A 23,779-nucleotide genomic window follows, 5' to 3' on the forward strand; every position below is an offset into this window, starting at 1 on the left:
CAGAATTCCCTGATGGGGGCAGCACAGGGGGTGCTCTGGGGGCTGTGGGACTCTGGGGTTGGAATCCCAGGGCATGAAAGGGTGGATAGAACAAAACATGGGGGGGGGGACAGAGAGAGAAGGAATCCTCAAACCTGCTCTGCAGCAACCCAGGATCATCGTCCCTGCTCAATGCCCAGTTTCCCCACCTCCCCCCCCCCCAGCCTGCCCCACAGAGCCAGGGCATTGGGCTTGCTCTGGATTTGATGATGTTCATCCATTGTTTTCGAAGAAGACCTTAACATCTATCAGGTTGTGAGCTGTACAAGGTGTGTCCGCAAATGGCTGGTAAGGCCAATACGGGCACGGAATGTTCTGCCACATGTTACACAGGGATCAGAACCCTGGCCTGATTCCATTGCTATTGATGGGGTTTCTCTGTATTTAGAGTGGGGTCCCTGGGAAACGAGGTGGTGGCCCCAGTGTGGCACTGTGGGGTGCTGTGCTACAGGGCAGGAGCTCAGCAGCATGTGCTCCCCCTGGTCAGGCAGTGCTGGCCCCAATGCCCCGTGTGGCACTAGGAGGCGCTGTGCTGCAGGGTGGGGGGCTCAGCATGGGGTGCACTCCCCAGGCACGCAGTTCTGGCCCCAGTGAATAGGGGCTTGTCTCACTGTATGTTCCTTTTCAGCCTCTCTAGCTCCTCATACTCTGGGTCGAGACCCACGGGAGGCACGATTGATCCAGCTCGGAGGTGGAACAATTGCTGGCCACAGCTTCCTGTCCAATGGCTGTGGCTGGGGGTGTAAAGGGGGCAGGAGCTCAGCGCTGGGGGGAGCGTGGTGACGGCTGAGACACTCAGAACACAGGAGACCTTTCGTGGTGCTGTGATCCACCTTCAAAGCACGTCTCTCCCAGCAGAGACACAGCCCAGGCCGGGACGCCAGCCAGGCCTGAGAGCCGAAATATTCCTCAGCCGAAATATACCAGAGGCAGGTGAGTGATGGGTGGGTCTGCTCAGATGCCAACCGAGGTCAGGGCCCTCATCACGCCTGGCGCTGCACGGACCCCGACCGAGATCAGGGATCCCGTCGCTCTGGGTGCTGCACAAACTCATCCCAACTGAGAACGGGGGCCCCTAATGCTGGGCCCTAGACAGACCCCCCCTCCATTGATATTGGGGGCCCTATCACACCGGGTGCTGCACAGACCCGAACCTAGATCATGGTCCCCAGTCCCTCCTGCTCTAACCCACTCAATCCAACTCCCCTCCCAGTGCGACAATAGAACCCAGGAGTCCTGACTCCCTGCCCCCGATCGTCTAACCCACTTCACCCGACTCCCCTGCCAGAGCAACAATAGAACCCAGGAGTCCTGACTCCCTGCCCCCCATCCTCTACCCCACTTCACCCCACTCCCCTGCCAGAGCGACAATAGAACCCAGGAGTCCTGACTCCCTGCCCCCCCATCCTCTAACCCGCTTCACCCGACTCCCCTGCCAGAGCAACAATAGAACCCAGGAGTCCTGACTCCCTGCCCCCCATCCTCTAACCCACTTCACTCGACTCCCCTGCCAGAGCGACAATAGAACCCAGGAGTCCTGACTCCCTGCCCCCCATCCTCTAACCCGCTTCACCCCACTCCCCTGCCAGAGCGACAATAGAACCCAGGAGTCCTGACTCCCTGCCCCCCATCCTCTACCCCGCTTCACCCCACTCCCCTGCCAGAGCGACAATAGAACTCAAACAGAACAGGAGCACTTGTGGCACCTTAGACCACACTGCCACTCAGCTTTTGATAATTAATTGATGTAGTTGATACCTTTCATATCAGGGGCATCTTGAAATTTCAGGCTGTTTGGTTTTCTATTGGCAACGAAGCAGTGGGGCAGCACAGGGGAAGGAAGCCCAGGGATGAGCTTGTAGGGGGTTGGGGGCTGGGCAGAACCCAGCAGTCAATATTCAAGTGAATTTTTCCTGCCTCGTTCTGCTGGGCTGAGTTCAAACATTTACTGTCCCCTCCCAGTCCGAGCCTCCACCATGACAGGATGCAGAGCTGTCAGCCGTTCCTGCCCCACAGCCAGCATTGCTGTACAGCTCCAACCCAAGTGGAACACACTTGAAACCTATTTTTAACACAGCATCCCTTGTGGTGGGGACGCTGTGAGGTTCTCAAAGCATCTGTGGTGGACGAACAGAGAAGTGTGAGGTTCTCAAAGCATCTGTGGCGGAAGAAAGAGGACAGGATATCACACTAGATGGTCCCTTTAGTAAGGTTTTGGTAAGGCTTTGATACTGTCTTGAATGACCTTCTCATAAACAAACTAGGGAAATGGAGCTTTTATAAGGTGGGTGCCTAACTGGTTGGTAAATCATTCCCAGAGAGTCGTTACCAGTGGTTCAGTCAGGCTGGAAGGACATAACAAGTAGGGTCCCGCAGGGATCAGTTCTGGGTCCAGTTCTGTTCAAAATCTTCACCAGTGATGTAGATCATGGCATAGAGAGGACACTGATAAAGTTTGCGGACAATACCAAGCTGGGAGGGGTTGCAAGTGCTTTGGAGGATAAGATGAAAATTCAAAATGCTCTAGACAAACTGGAGAAATGGTCTGAAGTAACTAGGATGAAATTCAGTAAGGAGAAATGCAAAGTGCTCCACTTAGGCAGGAACAATCAGTTGCACACACACAATGGGAAATGGGTGCCTAGGAAGCAGAACTGCAGAAAGGGATCTGGGGGTCAGAGTCAGGGGCGGCTCTAGGATTTGGGCTGCCCCAAGCACGGCGGCACGCCGCGGGGGGCGCTCTGGTGGTCGCCGGTCCCGCGGCTCTGGTGGACTTCCTGCAGACGTGCCTGCGGAGGGTGCGCTGGTCCCGCGGCTCCGGTGGACCTCCCGCAGGCATGCCTGCGGATGCTCCACCGGAGCCGCGGGACCAGTGGACCCTCCACAGGCACGTCTGCGGGAGATCCACCGGAGCTGCCTGCCGCCCTCCCACAGGACGCCGCCCCAAGCACGCGCTTGGCGCGCTGGGGTCTGGAGCCAGCCCTGGTCAGAGTGGACCACAAGCTAAATATAAGTCAACAGTGTAACGCTGTTGCAAAACAAGCAAACATCATTCTGGGCTGTATCAGCAGGAGCATTGTAAGCAAGACACGAGAAGTGATTCTTCTGCTCTACTCCGCACTGATTAGCCCTCAACTGGAGTATTGTGTGCTGTTCTGGATGCCACATTTCAGGAAGGATTTGGACAAATTGGAGAAAGTGCAGAGAAGAGCAACAAAAATGATGAAAAGTCTAGAAAACATGAGCTGTGAGGGAAGATTGAAAACAATGGGTTTGTTTAGTCTGGAAAAGAGAAGACTGAGCGGGGACACATAAAAGTTTTCATGTGCATGAAAGGTTGTTAGAGGAGGAGGGAGAAAAATTGTTCTTCTTAACCTCTGCGAATAGAACAAAAAGCAATGAGCTTAAATTGCAACAAGGGCAGTTTAGGTTGGACATTAGGAAAAAATTCCTAACTGTCAGGGTGGTTAAGCACTGGAATAAATTCTCTAGGGAGGTTGTGGAATCTCCATCACTGGGGATTTTTAAGAGCAGTTTGGTCAAACCCCTGTCAGGGATGGTTTAGACAATACTTAGTCCTGCCTACAGTTCAGGGGACTGGACTAGACGACCTCCTGAGGTCCCTTCCAGTTCTATGATTCTGTGATTCTGTGGGTTTACTCTTGGTGGCAGGAAGGGGGAAGGATATTGGGCTAGATAGGCCCATGGGCGTGATCCAGGACAAAATGGATGGAGCAAGATACAGGGTTAGATGGCCCCAGGATCTGTTCTGGGGCGGTAGCATTTCCTGCTGTCTTTCCCTGACAGCCGCAGTGCAAACTTGGCAGCACCAGATGCTGGGGCTGATGCAGACCATGAGAAACCCCAGAAAATGACCCTCCGTCAGTAGTTAAACACGACCAAATCCACCACTCGGCGTGGCCACAAGGGGGCCCCGGCAGTTGCTACGGCGAGGCCAGTCATGCCGAATGTGACCCAAGCTCCCGCTGCTCTCGCTGGCTATAAAAGCCGCCACACGGACTCTGTCCACATGGCACCTCCCTCTAGTGGCCCCACTGAGGCATTGCAACGACCCATTATTATATTGCGCGCTGTAGAGTGGGCATGTGAAACTCTACCTCCTCCTCGTAGTTAGTGCTGGTATTACAACATCTGGGAAATAGGGAGGGGAGGGAATTGATGCAAATTAGGTAATCTGTAGTCAAACATGCAAATGAGGCATCACGTCATTTGCGTAATGCCTCCTAGAGCCCAGAGTTTTTGTAGGTGTGCAATAAAATATGGCTGATGTCGCGGGTGGTTGGTGGATGTCACTAAATTTGGATCTCTCTGTCTCCATTTAGGAGCGTTCAGAGGCCGACAGCCCCTCCTGGGTGGGGGTACCTATTGCATCAGCCATGCCCAGATTTGGTGCCTTCATCCCCCTCCTCCTCTTCATCTTCCCTGGGGCCTCCTCCCATTGTCAGACAGGCACGGAAAATGAATGCAAGAAGCACACAGCCTTTGTGCCCGGGCACAGCCTGGCTGGGGAGGGCATCGATGTGACCACAATGGCCAGGAAGGGGGCCTATCTGGTCGACAGCTGCCTCTGGCAGCACGAGGACGGCACCTGCACCCTGTGCCAGAACCGACTGCAGGGAGGGCAGTGGCAGAGGCTGCCACTGGCTGCGGTGGACTGGCGGGTCCGCGTCTCGTGTCGCCGGAAGCTGAGTGACTCGGTGCAGCAGTCGGCAATGGGCATGATGGAGTCAGCAGCGTCCATGGTGCAGAACGACTGGAAGGTGGGGCTGGACGTGCCTGTGAAGCCCAAAGTTAATGTCCAGGTGGCGCTGGCCGGATCACATTCCAAACTGGCCAGTTTCATGGTAGACCACACGCGGATGGACAAATACAGCTTCGTGAGCCATGCGGTGTCCTGCAGCTATTACAGGTGAGAGCCAGCCTGGGTCAGGACGACTCACCTGAAATTGGGATCACAGCAACACCACACAGGGATACGTGGCCTTTCCCCGCTACGGGGCACCAGCTCTGATCCAGGCCTGGCGTGGGGGGAGAATGGCTGGCTGGGTGAGGGCAGAGAATAGGACGCAGAACCTTTCCTCTCTAGGGAACACTGGCTGCAATCCGGCCCCAGGATCGGGATCTGTTTCAGGATAATAGGGAATGGGGCACAGGTCCTTTTCCCTCTAGGGGGCATCGTCTCCAATCTGGTCCCAGGGCAGGGGACTGGCTGGCTAGCAAGGCAGGGAATGCTACAAGGGGTATTTCCCCTCTAGAGGGCGCCGGCTCCCATGCGGGACTGGACAGCTCTGGGGGATTTTCTTCTCATGTGTCAGGACAGCCCGGCGCCCTGCCGTGGCCAGAGCGGGGGACGTCTGTCAGAACTATCAGGCAGCTTGTTAGTATCCCTAACAAGGTTGTGAGGTTCAGCAGACAGGGTGGTTGCTTTGAGTAGGAGCCACCTACTTAGATCGGTGCTTCTGGGTTGTCTGGGACCTTAGCGTGCACAGCTAATGATCTCAGCTGACTCACCAAGCCATGCTCACTCCTCACCTTGTGTCCCTGACCAGGTTCCGGGTCAGCGAGACGCCCCCGCTCACCAGCCATTTCACTCTGGCGCTGGAGAACCTCCCGGACCAGTACGACAGCAAATCGAAGGTGGAGTACCAGCAGCTAATCAGCAACTACGGCACCCACTACGTGTCCCAGCTGCAGCTGGGGGGCCGGGCGCGGGACGTGACGGCCGTGAGGGTCTGCGAAGCAGCAATGAGCAGCTTGACTGAGGACGAGATCAAGGACTGCTTGAGCATGGAGGCGGGTGTGAGTATCGGAGCGGGCTCTGTCAAGGCTGGGTACAGCAGGTGCAAGGAGGAGAAGAAGAAGGGGAAGGTCCAGGGGAGCTTCCATGAGACGTATCGGGAGCGCCACGTGGAGGTGGAGGGAGGAGAGAGCTCGACTGATGTGCTGTTCTCCGGCAGTGATGCCAAGGTCTTCTCGGCCTGGATTGAGAGTCTCAAAGCCAGCCCTGGTCTGGTGTCCTATTCGCTGCACCCCATCCACATCCTGGTGGAGCAGGACGACCCAAAGCGGGAGGCGCTGAAGCGGGCAGTCAGTGAGTACATCCTTGAGAGGGCCCTGGTGCGGAATTGCACCCGAAGCTGCCCCCCGGGGACTCAACGCAGCGCCCACGACCCCTGCTCCTGCGTCTGCCCCAGGGATACCAGGACCAACACCATGTGCTGCTCGCGGAAGCGCGGCCTGGGGAAACTGATGGTCACAGTGAAGAAGGCCCGTGGCCTGTGGGGGGATTACTTTACCGCTACAGATGCCTTCGTCAAGGTCTTCCTTGAGAGAAGGGAGCTACGCACCAACACAATCTGGAACAACAACAATCCCGTCTGGAACGTCGACTTGAACTTCGGTGCCGTCCACCTCACCATCGCCAGCAAGATACGTGTCCAGGTCTGGGACGAGGACAACAAGTGGGACGATGACCTGCTGGGAAGCTGCGACATCCCGCTGGAGGCCGGGGGGCCCCACCAGAAGGATTGCTACCTGAAACACGGCCGCATCTGGTTCCAGTACAGCCTGCGCTGCGGGCCCCACCTCGGGGGCCGGAGCTGCTTCGACTATGTCTCCCAGCCACCGCAGCAGAGCACTGCCAAGGGGAAAGAGGCGGAGGCCTTCTGGTGAGCCCCTGATTGGACAGGGGCATGGGTGTGCATTGGTCACTAGCGCTCCCTGTCCCCCAGAGCATTTCCAAGTTCCCGCTCTGCTGACGCTGCTGAGCTTCATTCTGTCACTTCTGCTTGGGAATCGGTGACTCCGATGCCCATAAGAGAGTCTCTGCTCCTGTAGCCCGATATCCTCACAGCTCCCTCTGGGAAAACATCCCACCATGAACCGCCCGTTCCGGATCCATCAGACCAGTGTGTCCAATGATTCCCACCATCCAATGTATGCATCTAATCAACAAACTAATGTATGTACCTACTGCATACCTGATCTCAACCTATTTACCATTGTGGGTTGCATATGCAGCTCTCTATGTGTTATTTTGGCCACATCCACACTGCATATGTACTATCTGTCTGGCCCTCAGAATATGCAGCTGCGGGTTAAGAACTACAGATCTAGTGCGTCCAATGTAACTAACTAACCAACCAACTAAGGTCTTCAGTACGTCCAACCAACCAACCAAGTTGTGTAGCCAGTGCAAGCAACCAAACAATGAATGTCCTAAGTACACCCAACCAACCAGTCAACCAATATGTACAGGCCTGGCAACCAATCCACAGCCCCATGTATGCAGCCAACAACTGTATTTATCTGTCTAGTGTATCCACTTGAAAACTGATTTTCTCTACAGGACCCTAAGGCGCAAATCTGAGCCCTGTCATACTGCGGCTTCAGTGATTAACCCTCTGGAGAAACCCGAAGGTATTCCAGGGTGGACATGGTTCAAAGCACCCAGCAGATGGGCCGGGGTCCCGGGCGGAGGATTCGTTAGGGGGCTATTCCCTAAGTGTTGTTTCTGTTGCTTTTCACAATTACCCAGCTGCTTTGGAGATGCTTATATTATCATGAATACACAGGCTCCATCCACCAACCAGCTGGATGTTCTCTGCTCAGATGGTTATCAAAGATGATGACATAGCACTCCTTCTCACTAGGCTTCAGAGTTAATACACAGGAGAACATGTCCCAGGGCTATAGATTCCGGCTGTCAGCAGGCTCAGGGAGATGGCACTGCATTGGGGTCTCGTTTGGGAAGGGCAAATTTTCCCTAATTTGGAGATTAATGCTTCTTCCTCTCTCACTCTTACCTGCATCTGTTGAGAGCCTAGATCAATAGCTCGACAGTGCACCTCACTGATGGAGTGGGTGTAGTTAACTCTGAACCCTACTGACTGCAACTGAAATATCTTTGAGCAGGGGGTTGGACTCGATGACCCCCTGAGATCCCTTCCAACCCTGATATTCTATGATTCTATGATCTCCAGCCTGGAAAACTGCCATGCAGCTTTGCAGCACCACTGCAAAATGATTTGTTTCTGAGAGGATTCCAGATCTCTGGATCTTTGCAAATGTATCTCCCTGCCTCAGTAAACATGTGTGAAATAAAGTTTCTAAGCAGGAAGTCTTGTCATTCTTCTAACCTCAGTGGGCTGGACCTAGATCTAAAGTAGAAATGAGTGGCTGCAATACACACTTGATAACACTAGGGGGAGCTCTGGGCTGGAGGAGAAGGAGGCATGATAAGACAGGCGAGCTAGACAGCTGGATGAATTTGCTGCAATGGGGAATCCGGTGTAATGTGGCTAATGGCAGTCAAAGGGAGTGGCTTCTGTTGGGGACAGAGTGGGGTGGGTGGGTGTGATGCTCTGTACCTCAGGGGAACACCCAGCACCTCTATGTTCATCTTTATAAAATAATTGTGTGGTATCCAGTGCACAGTTTGTCATGTCAGGTGTCTTCGGAAGGCTCATAATGTACTGTGCATGGTTGCTGTAGTGATGTTATAGTAATTGTTACAGTAATGTTATTGTAAGATTATAGGTTGTAATTTCATATATATAGTTATGAGGCTGAAAATGTATCCTCAGGGCTTAAAGCAAGCCCAGGCAAAAACTCTCCAAGAACAGAGAGGCAGTTCACACCTCATCAGGGCGTGTGTGGGAGAAACCCAGCCCAGCCTCACAGAAACAAAGGACGCTGGCCTAGGCAACAACAAAATAATTTGTTAGGGCCTGGCTACGCTTGCAGATGTAGGGCACTGGGAGTTAAACCAGCCCTTGGAGACTGCAGCAGGGAAAGCGCTGCAGTGTGTTCACACTGTCAGCTGTCAGTGCACTGGCGTGGCCGCATTTGCGGCACTTGCAGCGGCATTGGGAGCGGTGCATTATGGGCAGCTATCCCACAGAGCACCTCTTCCCATTCTGTCAAGTATCAGAGGGGTAGCCGTGTTAGTCTGGATCTGTAAAAGCAGCAAAGAATCCTGTGGCACCTTATAGACTAACAGACGTTTTGCAGCATGAGCTTTCGTGGGTGAATACCCACTTCGTCGGATGCAAGTAGTGGAAATTTCCAGGGGCAGGTATATATATGCAAGCAAGAAGCAAGCTAGAGATAACGAGGTTAGTTGAATCAGGGAGGATGAGGCCCTGTTCTAGCAGTTGAGGTGTGAAAACCAAGGGAGGAGAAACTGGTTCTGTAGTTGGCAAGCCATTCACAGTCTTTGTTTAATCCTGAGCTGATGGTGTCAAATTTGCAGATGAACTGAAGCTCAGCAGTTTCTCTTTGAAGTCTGGTCCTGAAGTTTTTTTGCTGCAGGATGGTCACCTTAAGATCTGCTATTGTGTGGCCAGGGAGGTTGAAGTGTTCTCCTACAGGTTTTTGTATATTGCCATTCCTAATATCTGATTTGTGTCCATTTATCCTTTTCCTTAGAGACTGTCCAGTTTGGCCGATGTACATAGCAGAGGGGCATTGCTGGCATATGATGGCATATATTACATTGGTGGACGTGCAGGTGAATGAACCGGTGATGGTGTGGCTGATCTGGTTAGGTCCTGTGATGGTGTTGCTGGTGTAGATATGTGGGCAGAGTTGGCATCGAGGTTTGTTGCATGGATTGGTTCCTGAGCTAGAGTTACTATGGTGCGGTGTGCAGTTACTGGTGAGAATATGCTTCAGGTTGGCAGGTTGTCTGTGGGCGAGGACTGGCCTGCCACCCAAGGCCTGTGAAAGTGTGGGATCATTGTCCAGGATGGGTTGTAGATCCCTGATGATGCGTTGGAGGGGTTTTAGCTGGGGACTGTATGTGATGGCCATTGGAGTCCTGTTGGTTTCTTTCTTGGGTTTGTCTTGCAGTAGGAGGCTTCTGGGTACACATCTGGCTCTGTTGATCTGTTTCCTTATTTCCTCGTGCGGGTACTGTAGTTTTGAGAATGCTTGGTGGAGATTTTGTAGGTGTTCATCTCTGTCTGAGGGGTTAGAGCAGATGCGGTTGTACCTCAGTGCTTGGCTGTAGACAGTGGATCTTGTGGTGTGCCCGGGATGGAAGCTGGAGGCATGAAGGTAGGCATAGCGGTCAGTAGGTTTTCGGTATAGGGTGGTGTTAATGTGGGACAAGATCTGGAAAAATTCAACCACGATTTCAACAGCTTCCACCCCACCATCAACCTCAGCCTGGACCAATCTACACGAGAGGTCCACTTCTTAGACACCACGGTGCAAATAAGTGATGGTCACATTAACACCGGGCGGCCCTGTTTCTAAATAGTCCCGAACCACTTCTTTCTCCACAGAGGGCTGGTCACCTCTTCCCCATGCTGTGCTGCCCAGTGCAGCCATCTGGGAGCTGACCTTGTTCGTGAAGAAGGGGCGAAAAAAATCATTGAGTCCATTAGCTTTTTCCACATCCTCTGTCACCAGGTTGCCTCCCTCATTCAGTAAGGGGCCGACACTCTCCTTGACCTTCTTCTTGTTCCTAACATACCTGAATCAACCTTTCTTGTTACCCTTAACATCCCTTGCTAGCTGCAACTCCAAGTGTGATTTGGCCTTCCTGGTTTCACTCCTGTTCGCCTGAGCGATATTTTTATACTCCTCCCTGGTCATTTGTCCAAGCTCCCACTTCTTGTAAGCTTCTTTTTTGTGTTGAAGATCAGCAAGGGTTTCACTGTTAAGCCAAGCTGGTCGCCTGCCATATTTACTGTTCTTTCTACCCGTCGGGATGGTTTGTTCCTGCAACCTCAATAAGGAGTCTTTAAACTACGGCCAGCTCTCCTGGACTCCTTTCTCCTGCTCTTCTCTTGTCCCTCTGCTCCCCGGGACGGGTAGGAGACTGGTGGAGATTATGAAAGGAGAACAGCACATGGCTCAATGCCCCTCCCTCCCTGGGGGTGTGGCTGTACAGGCTCCACCCTCCCCAGACACCTCACGTCCCAGGCCCCGCCCCATCGAGCATGTCTGACTGGTGATACACTGTCCTCAGGCGCATGAGAGTGTGGGGAGGTGGCACTGCCCCCTGCTGGAGGGAATTGGAGCAGTCTCTGAGAGCAATTAATTGATTCCCTGCTGCGCAGTGGCGTGGGGGTGCAAGGGGGCTGGAAGGGATTGTTGGGCTTTGGGTTTCGACTTAACAGTTAAAGGAAGCTCACGGTAACGACCGTCCTAAGTTTCTTTGTAAACCGGGCTTGGGCTGATGCTTGAAAAGAATATGAAATAAACACCTCTTTTTGTAGCCTGGGGGCTTGTGTGATTCCTCCCCTCCCAGAGACTGGAGAGAACCCAGGAGTCCTGGCTTCCAACCCTGCTACTCTGTCCCACTCTCCTCTCATAGCAGGGGCCAGAAAGTAGGAGTCCTGTTCTGGGGGCTGGACCTGGGGTGGCCTCTTTCCCTGAAATGGGCAGACTCACACTCACCCACCCCCGTCAGCTGCCTGCCTAAGCCCCTCCCCTTCCTGAACCCCATGGGATGTGGCGGAATGATCCCATGCCCCACCCCCTTGTAGAAGGAGCATGGCCGTGTGATACCCTCACGGGAGCATGATTCTCGTGCCCTGGTGCAGCTCGACCCTTCTGGGGCTCTTCCCAGAGGCTCCTCCCCTCCTGGGGTCATATACTTAGACTTGAAGGCCGTGTCTCTCTCATCCCTGGGGCCCCTTCCATCCAACTCCAGTCCTGGGTGTGTGGGTCTGTGCTCCCAGGGACGGTGGGACTCTACTTCCATAGCCGCCCCCTCTCCCCAAGAGGGCTGCCCCTGGGCCCCTCCTCCAAGGGGTGTGACTCTGAATTCTCCTGGCCCCTCCCCAATTTATTCCCCATGTCTCTGTACTGCCCCCCTGTGACTGGATCCCCAGGGTAGAAACTCGAATTGGGGCACCGTGGTGTCCGCTTAACTCGCCAACCCGGGCTCTCTCTTACAATGCTTTGCCGGTGACAAGCAACCAGCCTCTCCAGGGGCTGAGGTCACGCTGCCAACAACAGGCAGGCAGAAACCCAGCTAAACTGCTTGAATGCTTCAATTATACAGAGACAGACACCAGCAAATCACCCCAGCCTGGCACCCCAGAAATGTACCATTTTACATGGCTCAAGACCTTCTCTTGAACAGTGCAAGCTCATTAATTAGTTTGCCACTTTGACAAAGAAAGTGGACATGCACCAGCCGTTGTAGCCTGAGCCGATTCCCCAAGCCCTCTCGGTAAATCACTGGTAAGGATAAAACACTGAAGTCAGGTTATTAACTACAGAAAGAGATTTCAGGTGATTAGAAGTGTTAGACACAGAGGTCAAAGTTGGTTACACAAGAAATAAAAATAGAATCGCCGTCTAAATTGCTCGGTCTGTTAAACTTAGAAGATTTGAATCCAAGAACTTTTCTCACCCCTCTGGGTGTTCCAGGCTGTTGACAGTTCCCTAGGCACAGGCTGGATTCCCTTCTCAGCCTGGGACCAGGCTCCCCAGTTCAAAGTCTTTGTCTTCCCAACGATGTCGAGATGCGGGAGGAGAGAGGCCAAGTGGTGATGTCACTGGGAGTCTGGATTCCTCTTGTTCGGACATCAACATGTGTCCAGCCCATCCTGATGTAAATGTAACTGCTGCCCGAATGGCTGGGCAGCAGTTCTGCAGAAAAGGACCTAGGGGTTACGGTGGACGAAAAGCTGAATACGAGTCAACAGTGTGCCCTTGTTGCCAAGAAGGCTAATGGCATTTTGGGTTGTATAAGTAGGGGCATTTCCAGCAGATCGAGGGACGTGATCATTCCCCTCTATTCAGCACTGGTGAGGCCTCATTTGGAGTACTGTGTCCAGTTTTGGGCCCCACACTACAAGAAGGATGTAGATAAATTGGAGAGAGTCCAGCGGAGGGCAACAAAAATGATTAGGGGGCTGGAGCACATGACTTATGAGGAGAGGCTGAGGGAACTGAGATTGTTTAGCCTGCAGAAGAGAAGAATGAGGGAGGATTTGATAGCTGCTTTCAACTACCTGAAAGGGGGTTCCAAAGAGGATGGATCTAGACAGTTCTCAGTGGTAGAAGATGACAGAACAAGGAGTAATGGTCTCAAGTTGCAGAGGGGGAGGTTTAGGTTGGACATTAGGAAAAACTTTTTCACTAGTAGGGTGGTGAAGAACTGGAATGGGTTACCTAGGGAGGTGGTGGAATCACCTTCCTTAGAGGTTTTTAAGGTCAGGCTTGACAAAGCCCTGGCTGGGATGATTTAGTTGGGAATTGGTCCTGCTTTGAGCAGGGGGTTGGACTAGATACCTCCTGAGGTCCCTTCCAACCCTGAGATTCTATGATTCTATGTGTCTTGTTTCTTGCTCCTTTGTTGTCACTGAAACACTGGCTCTGGGCATTTCTCACTTACCCCATATTTCAGAAGCAAACATAGTTCAGTGCTTGGTAACTTCACCTACGATAGCACGCATCATTCAACAGGTTATTAATGTTCAACAAAACAAGACTTCTGAAATGATACCGCACAAGGTGTGTATGGCACAAAACATTTCATTGTCCTATCACAATGTTGAATATGTTGGTTCCTGAGTGTTATTTTGAGGTACAGAGTGTCACACCCCCACCCCCAGCTTGTAGGAGATAGAAAAGCGGATGGGGGCCACGCTGGGATGGAGTGAGGAGGGCTCCTGGTAGAATGAAGGGGCATGCAGGGAGTGGGGGTGACCCCTGGCAGAATAATGAGGGGTGCAGGGAGTGGGAGTGACCCCTAGAAAAATAATATGGATGCAGAGGGGTAGGGGTCCTACCAGCAGGGGGTGAAGGAGTGAACCGAATCCCCTGATGGTGTCAGCACAGGGGCTGCTCTGGGGGCTGTGGGAGCCTGGGGTTGGAGTCCCAGGGCATGAAAGCTTGGGTAGAACACAACGTGGGGTAACAGAGAGAGAGGAGGAAACCTCAAACCTGCTCTACAGCAGCCCAGGGTCATCCTCCCCGCCTCAGTGCCCAATTTCCCCACCTCCCCCCCAGCCTGCCCCACAGGGCCAGGGCCTTGGGCTTGCTCTGGATTTACCCAGGGATCAGAACCCTGGCCTGATTCCACTGGCATTGGAGGGGTTTCTCTGCATTTACGGTGGGGTCCGGAGGCGCTCAGTGGTGGCCCCAGTGCAGGATTGGGGGCACTGTGCTGCAGCGTGGGGGGCTCAGCAGGGGGCGCTCTCCCTGGGCAGGCAGTGCTGGCCCCAATGCCCCAGTGTGGCACTAGGGGGTTCTCTGCTGCAGGCTCAGGGCTCAATAGGGGACACTCTCCCCGGGCAGGCAGTGCTGGGTTTGTCTCACTGGGGTTTACTTTGCAGACTCTCTAGCTCCTCATACTCTGGGTCGAGACCCACAGGAGGCGCGTTTGATCCAGCTCGGGGGTGGAACAATTGCTGACCACAGCTTCCTGCCCAATGGCTGTGGCTGGGGGTGTAAAGGGGGCAGGAGCTCGGCGCTGGGGGGAGCGTGGTGACGGCTGAGACACTGAGAACGCAGGAGACCTTTTGTGGTGCTGTGATCCACCTTCAAAGCGCGTCTCTCCCAGCAGAGACACAGCCCAGCCCGGGACGCCGACAGGCCCCGGAGCCGAAATATTCCTCAGCCCAGTTCCTGAGGCAGGTGAGTGATGGGTGGGGCTGCTCAGACCCCAGCTGAGATCAGGGACCCCATCGCGCCGGGCGCTGCACCGACCCCGACCGAGATCAGGGCCCCATCGCGCCGGGCGCTGCACCGACCCCGACCGAGATCAGGGACCCCATTGCGCCGGGCGCTGCACAGACCCCGACCGAGATCAGGGCCCCATCGCACCGGGTGCTGCACAGACCAAAACCGAGATCAGGGACCCCATCGCGCCGGGTGCTGCACAGACCCCAACCGAGATCAGGGACCCCATCGTGCCGGGCGCTGCACAAACCCCAACCGAGATCAGGGCCCCATCGCGCCAGGCGCTGCACAGAGCCCGACCGAGATCAGGGACCCCATCGCGCCGGGTGCTGCACAGACCAAAACCGAGATCAGGGACCCCATCACGCCGGGCGCTGCACGGACCCGACCGAGATCAGGGACCCCATCGCGCCGGGTGCTGCACAGACCAAAACCGAGATCAGGGACCCCATCACGCCGGGCGCTGCACGGACCCGACCGAGATCAGGGCCCCATCGCGCCGGGCGCTGCACCGACCCTGACCGAGATCAGGGACCCCATCGCGCCGGGCGCTGCACCGACCCCGACCGAGATCAGGGCCCCATCGTGCCGGGCGCTGCACAGACCCCGACCGAGATCAGGGACCCCATCGCGCCGGGCGCTGCACCGACCCCGACCGAGATCAGGGCCCCATCGTGCCGGGCGCTGCACAGACCAAAACCAAGATCAGGGCCCCATCGTGCCGGGCGCTGCACAGACCCCGACCGAGATCAGGGCCCCATCACGCAGGGCGCTGCACAGACCAAAACCAAGATCAGGGACCCCATCGCGCCGGGCGCTGCACAGACCCCGACCGAGATCAGGGCCCCATCACGCAGGGCGCTGCACAGACCCCGACCGAGATCAGGGCCCCATCGCACTGGGTGCTGCACAAAACCATCCCAACTGATATTGGGGGCTCCCCTAATGCGGGGTACTGCACGGACCCACCCATTGAGATTGGGCCCCTGTCACACCTGGCTCTACACAGACCTCAACCAAGATCCTAGTCCCCAGTCCATCCTGCTCTAACTGCCTGGATCCCATTCCCCTCCCATAGCAACAATAGAACCCAGGAGTCCTGACTCCCTGCCCCTCATCCTCTAACCCGCTTCCCCCCACTCCCCTGCCAGAGCGACAATAGAACCCAGGAGTCCTGAGTCCCTGCTCCCCATCCTCTAACCCGCTTCCCCCCACTCCCCTGCCAGAGCGACAATAGAACCCAGGAGTCCTGAGTCCCTGCTCCCCATCCTCTAACCCGCTTCACCCCACTCCCCTGCCAGAGCGACAATAGAACCCAGGAGTCCTGACTCCCTGCCCCTCATCCTCTAACCCGCTTCACTCCACTGCCAGAGCGACAATAGAACCCAGGAGTCCTGACTCCCAAACCAGTGCTCTATCCACTACACCACAGTGCTACTCAGCTTTTGATAGTTAATTTACATAGTTGATACCTTTCATATCAGGGGCATCTTGCAATTTGAGTTTCTATTGGCAACAAAGCAGTGGGGCAGCAGGTGGGGATTGAGGAGCACCGGCAGAGTGGATCGGGGGGAGGGAACCCTAAGGCTCGGCTTGCAGGGACCCGGGGGCTGGGCAGAACCCAGCAGTCAATATTCAAGTTCTGCTGGGGTGAGTTCAAACATTTACTGTTCTCTCCCAGACCGAGCCTCCTACCACGACAGGATGCAGAGTTCTCACCCTTTCCTGCCCCACAGTCAGCATTGCTCTACAGCTCCAACCCAAGTGCAACACAGTTCAAATTTACATTTAACACAGCACCCCTTGTGGTTAGTACGGGGAGGGACACACAGAGACGGGTGAGGTGGTCAAAGCATCTGAGGTGGAAGGAAGGGGACAGGCTACCAGAGGAGATGGGCCCATGGGTCTATTCTTGGGCGGCAAGGAGGGGGCAGGATACCGGGCTTGATGGGCCCATGGGCCTGATCCAGGGTGGTAGCATGTCCTGCCTTCTTTCCCTAACAGCCGCAGGGTAAAGGTGGCAGCGCCAGATGCTGGGGCTGATGCTGACCAGGAGAAACCCCAGAAAATGACCCTCCGTCAGTGGATAAACATGACCAAATCTACCACTCGGCGTGGCCACAAGGGAGCCCCGGCAGTTTCCTCGGCGGGGCAAGTCACGCCGAGGGTGGCCCAAGCTCCCGCCACTCTCGCTGGCTATGAAAGCCGCCACTCGCAAGCCACGGATTGTGTGTGGCTTCGCACTGCCCCCCTAATGGCCACACCCAGTCACTGAATTGGCTCACTAATTACAAGCCACGGACTCTGTCCACATGGCACCGCCCTGTAGTGGCCCCATTGGGGAATTGCAATGACCCATTATTATATTGCAAGCCGTAGAGTGGGCATGTGAATCTATACCTTGTCCTCGTAGTCAGTGCTGGTATTACAACACCTAGAAAACAAGGAGGAAAATGAATTGATGTAAATTGGATACTCTGTAGTCAAACATGCAAATGAGGCATCACATCATTTGTGTAATGCCTCCAGGTTTCCTAGAGCCCAGAGTTTTCTTAGGTGTCTTATAGAACATGGCTGATGTCGTGGGTGATAGGTGGATGTCTCTGTCTCTAGAATAGAGATAACCTGTGGCACTGCCTGCCACTGCATTGTCACTAATTCTGGATCTCTCTGTGTCTCTCCCTCTAGGGGGCTTCAGAGGCCGAAGGCTCCTCCTGGGTTGGGGAACTCATGATATTAGCCATGCCCAGATTTGGTGCCTTCATCCCCCTCCTCCTCTTCATCTTCCCTGGGGCCTCCTCCCATTGTCACACAAGCACGGAAAATGAATGTGAGAAGCACACGGCCTTTGTGCCCGGGCACAGCCTGGCTGGGGAGGGCATCGATGTGACCACAATGGCCAGGAAGGGGGCCTATCTGGTCGACAGCAGCCTCTGGCAGCACGAGGACGGCACCTGCACCCTGTGCCGGAACCGACTGCAGGGATGGCAGAGGCAGAGGCTGCCACTGGCTGCGGTGGACTGGAGGGTCCGTGTCTTGTGTCACCGGAAGCTGAGCAGCTCAGTGCAGCAGTCGGCGATGGGCATGATGGAGTCGGCAGCGTCCGCAGTGCAGAACGACTGGAAGGTGGGGCTGGACGTGCCTGTGAAGCCCAAAGTTAATGTCCAGGTGGCGCTGGCCGGATCGCATTCCAAACTGGCCAGTTTCATGGTAGACCACACGCGGATAGACAAATACAGCTTCGTGAGCCATGAGGTGTCCTGCGGCTATTACACGTAAGAGCCCGCCTGGGTCAGGAGGGCTGATCTGGAATTGGGATCACATCAACGCCACACAGTGATACAGGGCCCTTCCCCTCTAGGGAGTGCTGGGTTCTGGTCCAGGCCAAGAACGGGGGGACTGGCAGGCTCGGGGGAGGCAGGGAAAGAGTCTTTCCTGTCTAGGGAACGCCGGCTTCAATCTGGTCCCCGGCTGGGGGACTAGCTGGCTAGGAAGGGAGCAGGGAATGGGACATGGAGCCTTTCTGCTCTAGAAAGCGCCGGCTCCCACCTGGAGCTGGACAGCTATGAGGGATGTTCTTGTCCTGTGAGTCAGGACAGCCCGGTGACATGCCGTGGCCAGAGTGGGGAATGTCTGTCAGAACTATCAAGCAGCTGGCAGTATCCCCAGCAGGTTGTGAGGTTCAGCTGACTAGATGGCTGCTTTGAGTAGGAGCCACCTGCTTAGATCGGTGCTTGTGGGTTGTCTGGGGCCTTAGTGTGCACAACTAATGATCTCAGCTGAGTCACCAGGCCATGCTCACTCCTCACCTTGTGTCTCTGACCAGGTTCCGGGTCAGCGAGACGCCCCCGCTCACCAGCCATTTCACTCTGGCACTGAAGAACCTCCCGGACCAGTACGACAGCAAATCGAAGGTGGAGTACCAGCAGCTAATCAGCAACTACGGCACCCACTACATGTCCCAGCTGCATCTGGGGGGCCGGGCGCGGGACGTGACGGCCGTGAGGGTCTGCGAAGCTGCAATGAGCAGCTTGAGTGATGACGAGATCAAGGACTGCTTGAGCGTGGAGGCGGGTGTGAGTATCGGAGTGGGCTCTGTGAAGGGTGGGTACAGCAAGTGCGAGGAGGAGAAGAAGAAGGGGAAGGTCCGGGGGAGCTTCCATGAGACGTATCGGGAGCGCCACGTGGAGGTGGAGGGAGGAGAGAGCACGACTGACGTGCTGTTCTCTGGGAGTGATGCCAAGGTCTTTTCGGCCTGGATTGAGAGCCTCAAAGCCAGCCCCGGCCTGGTGTCCTATTCGCTGCACCCCATCCACATCCTGGTGCAGCAGGACGACCCAAAGCGGGAGGCGCTGAAGCGGGCAGTCAGTGAGTACATCCGTGAGAGGGCCCTGGTGAGGAATTGCACCCGAAGCTGCCCCCCGGGGACTCAACGCAGCGCGCACGACCCCTGCTCCTGCGTCTGCCCCGGGGGTACCATGACCAACACCATGTGCTGCTCGCGGGAGCGCGGCCTGGGGAAGCTGATGGTGACAGTGAAGAAGGCCAGTGGCCTGAGGGGGGACTTCTTTACCGCTACGGATGCATTTGTCAAGGTCTTCTTTCAGGGACAGAAGGAGCAGACCAACACCATCCGGGACAACAACAATCCCGTCTGGAACGTCGACTTCGACTTCGGTACCGTCCACCTCACCAGCGCCAGCAAGATCCGTGTCCAGGTCTGGGACAAAGACCCGTTGAAGGATGAATTGCTGGGAAGCAACGACATCCTGCTGGAGGCTGGGGGGCCCCACCAGAAGAATTTTTACCTCAACCATGGCCGCATCTGGTTCCAGTACAGCCTGCGCTGTGGGCCCCACCTCGGGGGCCGGAGCTGCTTCGACTATGTCTCCCAGCCACCGCAGCAGAGCACAGCCAAGGGGAAAGAGGCGGCCGCCTTCTGGTGAGCCCCTTAGAAAGGGCATGGGTGTGCGTTCATCAATAGCACTCCCTGTCCCCCAGAGCATTTCCTAGTTCCTGCTCTGCTGACGCTACTGAGCTTCATGCTGTCACTCCTGCTCGGGAATCGGTGTCTCCTAAGCCACAAGTGACTGTCTGCTCCTGTGGGACCATCATCCTCACAGCTCCCTCTGGGAAAAAATCCCACCACAAACCGCCCATTCCAGATCCATCAAACCAGTGTGTCCAATGATTCCGGTCATGCAACGTATCCATCCAAACAATAAACCAAAATATGTACCTACTGTATCCAACTTATCCGGGCCCCACATGCAGCCAACCACCCGCCAACCAACCAATCAACCACCAACCAATCAATTGTTGCATTTATTTTATCCAACATATTCAGCCAGCAAACCACCAACCAATGAGTGTATCCAGTCCATCCAAACAACCAATACATTTTATCTAGCCCATCCAATGTAAAAAGTGAGCCAGCCACCCAACCGACCAAGGAATGTGTTTAGACTGTCCAATGTAACCAGACAACCAACAAATGTATCCAGTCAACCTTCCAACCAATTCAACCAATGCATTCAATGTATCCGTCCAGCCAGCCAATCATTGTATGTACTTAGTGGATCTGGTGTATCCACCCAACTAACGTCTTAGGTACATCCAACCAACATGTGTAGCCAGTGCAACCAACCAACCAATGAATGTTAAGTACATCCAGTCAACCAATATGTGCTGGCAGTGCAACTAATCCGCCACCCCACGTATCCATCCACCCACTGTAATTACCTGTCTAGTGCATCCAGCTGAAAAGAGATCATCAGGAGTAAAGCTCAGCCCCTGTCTTATTGTGGCATCAGGGATTAACCCTCTGCAGAAACCCAAGGGATGGACATGGTTCTAAACACCCAGCAGATGGGCTGGGCTCTTGGAGGGAGGATTCATTACAGAGCGGTTCCCTTTCTGTCATTTCTCTTGCTTTCCACAATTCCTCAGGAGCTTTGGGGTTAATTATCTCATCCTGAATGTCCAGGCCCCGCCCACCATCCAGCTGGATGTTCCCTCCTCAGAAGATCAGTAGTGATACTGATATATCCTTTGCCATGGGTAGGAATCAGAGTTAAACCAAGAAAGTCATGCCACAGGGCTGTTGATTCCCATAGTCAGCAAGTTCAGGGAGAGGGCACTGCATTGTGGTCACATTGGGAAGGGTATATTCCCCTAATTTGGGGTTATAACATCTTCCTGGTTCACCCCTCTCTGCATCTGTAGGATCCTAGATAAAAAGTGCCATTCTGTAGTTAACTGGTGAATGACAGTTGTTAACTCTGAACCCTACTGATTTCAAGTTAAATATCTCCTGCCTGGAAAATTACCATGCAGCTTTGGAGCTCCTTGGCAAAATAAATTGCTTCTGGTAGGATTCCAGATCTCTGAATGCTTGCAAGTGTATCTCCCTGCTTTAATAAACATTTATGAAAGCAAATTTCTCAGCAGAAAGCCTTGTCGTTTTTCCAACCTCAGTGGGCTGGAACCAGCTGTAGAGTAGAAATGAGCGGCTGCAGTACACGCTTGGGAACACTAGAGGGAGCTCTGGGCTGGAGGGTAGCGAGGCATGGCAAGACGGGGAGATAGCTGGATGAATTTACTGCAATGGGAATCCAGTGTAATGTGGCTAAATCCAGTCAAATGGATGAATGGTTTCTGTCGGGGACAGAGAGGGGTGGGTGGGAAAGAGATACAGGGAGATGGGCAGTGTTTTTAGGGGCGCACTAATATCCCACAGCTGATATTTGCAAGACACTGCTATTGCCAAGGGATCCAGGAGGGGATAGGAGGAATTTTACCTCTAAGGGGAATTCAGCTCTGAGATGGCCTTAGAGCACGGGGATTGGCTGGCTCAGGAGGCTGGGGAATGAGACATGGGGCCATTCCCCTTTAGGATGAGCTGGTTCTGATCTGGCCCCACGACATGGCTGGCTCCGGAGGCTGGGGAATCCTCTAATGGTGCAGCTCCGATTCCCTCCAGCAGGTGGCAGCCTGGACTCGTGCAGCCCCCAAACACTTGATCAGCTAAAATGCATCTTGCAGGTCAGTTGTGACAGAGTATGGCAGGTGTTAGCTGGGGGCTGAGCTCCTGACCTGCCCCTGGAATAGGGGCTGGGATCCTGGTGCAAAGGCCGAGGGATGGGGCAGCTCCGGAGAGCCGGTGGGAATGTACTTGTGACACATGGTGGACTGGAGAGGATCTTTTCATAGCCTCCTTCCGCGCCACCACAGAGCAAACCCCTGCAGAGTGCATGGCTCTAGCTGGCACGTCCCACGTCCATCCTGCTGCCCTGTGGCCCCAGCCCTTCCCCGTACCCCAGGGCCCTGGGGCTAGGAGAGGCAGAGCATGAATCAGCTAGTTCCTGCAGCGCCCTGGGAAGGAGAGAGGGATGGGCACAAGTGGGAGCCCCATGGCAGGTGATGGAGCTGAAATGAAGGAGTGGGGAGATAAGGACATGGTGACGCAGACAGGGGCCAACACAGGTGTCTCGTAGTGTTGCTCTCCTCATAGAACCGCAGGCCAGTTGTGGTGGAGGGGGTGTGGGGTGTGCGCAATAATTCATCCCAGAGCCCAGATCGGGAAACAGGGAGCCACAAAGGCCGGGCCAGGATGGGGCTGGGAGGCAGGAGATCCCAGTGGAGCATGGTCCCACCTGCAAGCTACCTCTGCTCCAAGGGAGGTGCAAACTGAGGCCGAATGCTACGGTCACGGAGTCCAGGTCGGGAAACTGGGAGCCACGCGGCCCAGACCAGTACAGAGCTGGGACGTAGCACATCCCAGAGCTGGGAAGCAGTCGGGTGGAATCATGGAGCAGAGGCCAGGAGAAAAGGGGGCCTGGGGGACGTGGCAGAATGGGGACCGGATTCCCGTAGTCCCTCCCCTAGAGTCATGGCCCCCCCTGCCTGGCACATGTAGCCCCTGTGACTCAAGCCGTAGCGTCAGGCAGCACTAGAGACGCTCGTCTCCGTTTCTAGAGGCAGAAATAGCTGTTCTGACCACAAGCTTCCCCCGGGCCCGCGCTGCAGCTGCTCGGCACTGGGGCAGGGTGTGAGCGCCTGTGACGTCAGTGACGAGGGCGTGGGGGGAGACCCCAGAGCTCCGTGCCACTCCTGCCGCTCCAGTCAGAGCTGCGTCTCCATCCAAGTCTGGACCTTTCTCACCGGCCCTGCCAGCCCCGGGACAGTCACCCCCAACCAGTGAGTGAATGGCAGGTGGAGAATCTCTGGGCTCCCAGGCTCCTCCTGGAGTTGGGGATAGAACCCAGGAGTCCTGACTCCCAGACCACCACCCCCCAACCACTGAACCCCACTCCCTGCTCAGAGACAAGATGGAAACCAGGGGCCCGATCTAACCCAAGACACGCCAGTCTGCTCCAAAACAGACCCATTTTCTGAACCACGTTCCCCAAAGCTGGAGACTTAACAGAAAATGGCTTAAGAAGTGCTCCTGTCTCTAGCACCCAGACACCCAGCTCCCAGTGGGATCCAAACCCTAAATATATTAGTTTTTCTCTGTATAAAGCTTATACAGGGTAAACTCATAAATTGTCTGCCCTCTATTACACTGATAGAGAGATATACACAGCTGTTTGTTGCCCCAGGTATTAATTAATTACTCTGGGTTAATTAATAAGATAAAGTGATTTTATTCACTATAAAAAGTAGGATTTAAGTGGTTCCAAGTAATAACAGACAGAACAAAATAAGTTACCAAGCAAAATGAAACAAAAACATGCAAGTCTCCACCTAATACATTAAGAACCTGCATACAGATAAATCTCACCCTTAGAAATGTTCCAATAAGCTTCTTTCACAGACTGGACTCCTTCCTAGTCTGGGTCCAGCAACCACTCACACCCCCATAGTTACTGTCCTGTGTTCCAGTTTCTTTCAGGCATTTCTTGGGGGTGGAGAAGCCATCTGTAAGCCAGCTGAAGACCAAATGAAGAGGCTGCCAGGGCCTTTTATATTCTCTCTCTTTTTGTAGTCGGGGGGCTAGTGTGATTCCTTCCTTCCCAGAGATTGGAGAGAACCCAGGAGCCCTGGCTCCCACACCCCCTACTCTAGC

The 23,779-nt window shown here is 54.7% G+C and overlaps 2 pseudogenes; both read left to right on the plus strand.

The window, feature by feature from the left end:
• The first annotated feature begins 763 nt into the window (after positions 1 to 763).
• LOC123369759 lies at positions 764 to 6,732 on the plus strand (annotated as a pseudogene).
• Positions 6,733 to 14,459: 7,727 nt separating this feature from the next.
• Positions 14,460 to 19,655, plus strand: LOC123369762 (annotated as a pseudogene).
• The last annotated feature ends 4,124 nt before the right edge of the window (positions 19,656 to 23,779 follow it).

The sequence above is a fragment of the Mauremys mutica genome, chromosome 4 (assembly GCF_020497125.1).
Source record: "Mauremys mutica isolate MM-2020 ecotype Southern chromosome 4, ASM2049712v1, whole genome shotgun sequence".
Classification (NCBI taxonomy): domain Eukaryota; kingdom Metazoa; phylum Chordata; order Testudines; family Geoemydidae; genus Mauremys; species Mauremys mutica.